The sequence below is a fragment of the Boleophthalmus pectinirostris genome, unplaced genomic scaffold, assembly GCF_026225935.1.
Source record: "Boleophthalmus pectinirostris isolate CB_2022bp ecotype Guang Dong unplaced genomic scaffold, ASM2622593v1 HiC_scaffold_6, whole genome shotgun sequence".
In the NCBI taxonomy this organism is placed as follows: domain Eukaryota; kingdom Metazoa; phylum Chordata; class Actinopteri; order Gobiiformes; family Gobiidae; genus Boleophthalmus; species Boleophthalmus pectinirostris.
The window spans coordinates 3,207,992-3,210,259 of NW_026571447.1; positions in this window are offsets into that span (position 1 = coordinate 3,207,992).

The following is a 2,268-nucleotide window of genomic DNA, read 5'->3' on the forward strand; positions in this document are numbered from 1 at the left end:
TGAAACATGGAGCATGGTGCATGAAGTATATGTTAGTATATGGTATATGTGTTGGTATATAAAGTATGTATTGGTGTATGTGTTGGTATATGAAGTATGTGTTGGTATATGAAGTATGTGTCGGTATATGATGTATGGAAAAGGAAGGGCACCCTGACGCTCGGTAAATCCTTGAGGAGATGGTGGAGGACGGTGATAATCCCGGATGCTGCACTTCAACAAACACAGAATCAACGTGAGGTTTGCCAGCAGAGATGTTCATTGTGCAGATCGAAGGGAGTGTCTGGCTCAAAGGCAGCAGAGTGAGCTGTAGGGTTGAGGGTTGAAGGGACAGGCAGCACCTTGAAGGCTTTATACATACATATATACATGTAGTCCAGGTATGTTAACAGTGTTCAGCAGTGCTCTTGTGTGTAATCTGCCTAAGAACAACAGATGGAGCTTTGCATCTTTGCTGTAATCCCACATATGTACAAATGATCCTTAAGATGCACTGTGCCAAATTAATAAATACTGTATTGAAATAAACCTTTTTTTCCAGTGGTTGCAGCAGCTCCTGGTTTGGCTGTGACAAAACCATCCACTGCTCCAGGCTTGACTCCTTTAAAATGAAGAATGAATCATAGACAGTGTTTTGTGTGCTTTGGTGGAGCAGGACATTTAAATGATTCCACAGCGCCCAGCCACAAGAGCAGGAACTCCTCCACCACCATCACCGGGATGAGTCACGTAGCATATCTGTAAAATGTACACACCTTGTAGAGCAGGGTCTGGGAATTATTTTTCCATGGAGCTACATGAAAAACAGAATTTGTGGAGGGCTGGTTGACTCAGTTCTGCATAATATGAATTGTATTTTTTTTTTATAAAAAGCAGTAAATGTTATTGTTTTGACAAGCTGCTCAGACTGGTAAGAGTTTATATTATGACTAAGCAAAGAAAAAGTGAGGCTCCCATTAAGCCAAGGCAAGTTTATTTGTACAGCACAATTCTTACATAAAGTAAGTGCTTTACAGAATAAAAAATATATTAAAAACACAATCAAAACAAATCAAAACATAAATAATCATAAAGATTCAAATTAAAAAAGAGAGACATAAATTAGAAAGAGGAGTGCAGAATGAAAACCTTTCAGTCATGTGCACAGTCAAACAGAAATGTTTTGAGTCTGGATTTAAACAGAGTCAGAGTGGAGTCTGTCTCACATGTTCAGACTGTTCCAGGTTTTTAGCTGCGTGAACCTGAAACTCTGACTCCCCTTGTTTAGTCGTGACTCTGGGCACCAGCAGGAGGTCGGTCCCTGAGGTGGTTCATGAGATGTTCATATGACACTAACATGTCACAGATGGACTCTGGTGCTCGGCCATGGAGAGACTTGTACAAGCAGAGCTGCTTTAATGTCTAATTCCCCATAAGCTTACTCTGCTATTAGTGAGACAGAGAGAGGGAGAGAGTGAGAAAGAGAGAGTTGGTTCTTTCTCCTGCTGGTACCCGACTGTCCACATGGGCGCACTTCCGGGCCCGTTCCGACACTCAGTCCTGGTTTAGTCCTGGCTTAGTCCTGGTTTAGTCCTGGTGAGCCGCCAGGAGCTCGATCCCAGTTTACCCCAGACAATGGAGCGCATATCCCGGTGAAGGTCTCATCTCAATGACCCGGGCTAAAGCTAGAAAATCACGCAATGAGACCACTTTTAGGGAGCAACATGTTTTTCTCCCGGCGCGGATCGTCCCGTTCACACCCGGACCCACACCCAGCCCGGGCTGTGGCTCACTGATGTGGCTGACATGATCCCGGTGAACTCTTAGCCCCGGGCACTGTGGCGCTAAAGCCGATCATTCCCAATCTTCACATTGCAGCTTCCGACGCAATTGCATACTGCATAATTGCTGATAAAAGAATAAATCAATCTTATTATCTTATCTTATTATCATAGTACTATAGTACTTATCATTTAGCCTCGTTTTTGCCATAAGGTGACTTCAGTCACTAAAATTGTATAATCTTTACTAATATATATTTCAGTTTTGCATCTGTCTCCAAGGTAGAATTCCTAATGGCCAAAATAGAATTTCTGGAACAGAAAATTGAGTGGCAAAATATAACTATTCATAATCTTGCGGATGAGTGAAATTTTCTACGAAATCAAGTTGTAGAAAGAAAAAAATACCTGGTAAATCATTTTGTAACATAATAAATCTACTGTAATTGCTTTAAATGTATAAAAAGATGAAAAACATCCCCAACTTTTTTTGTAGCTAAGGCAAAGG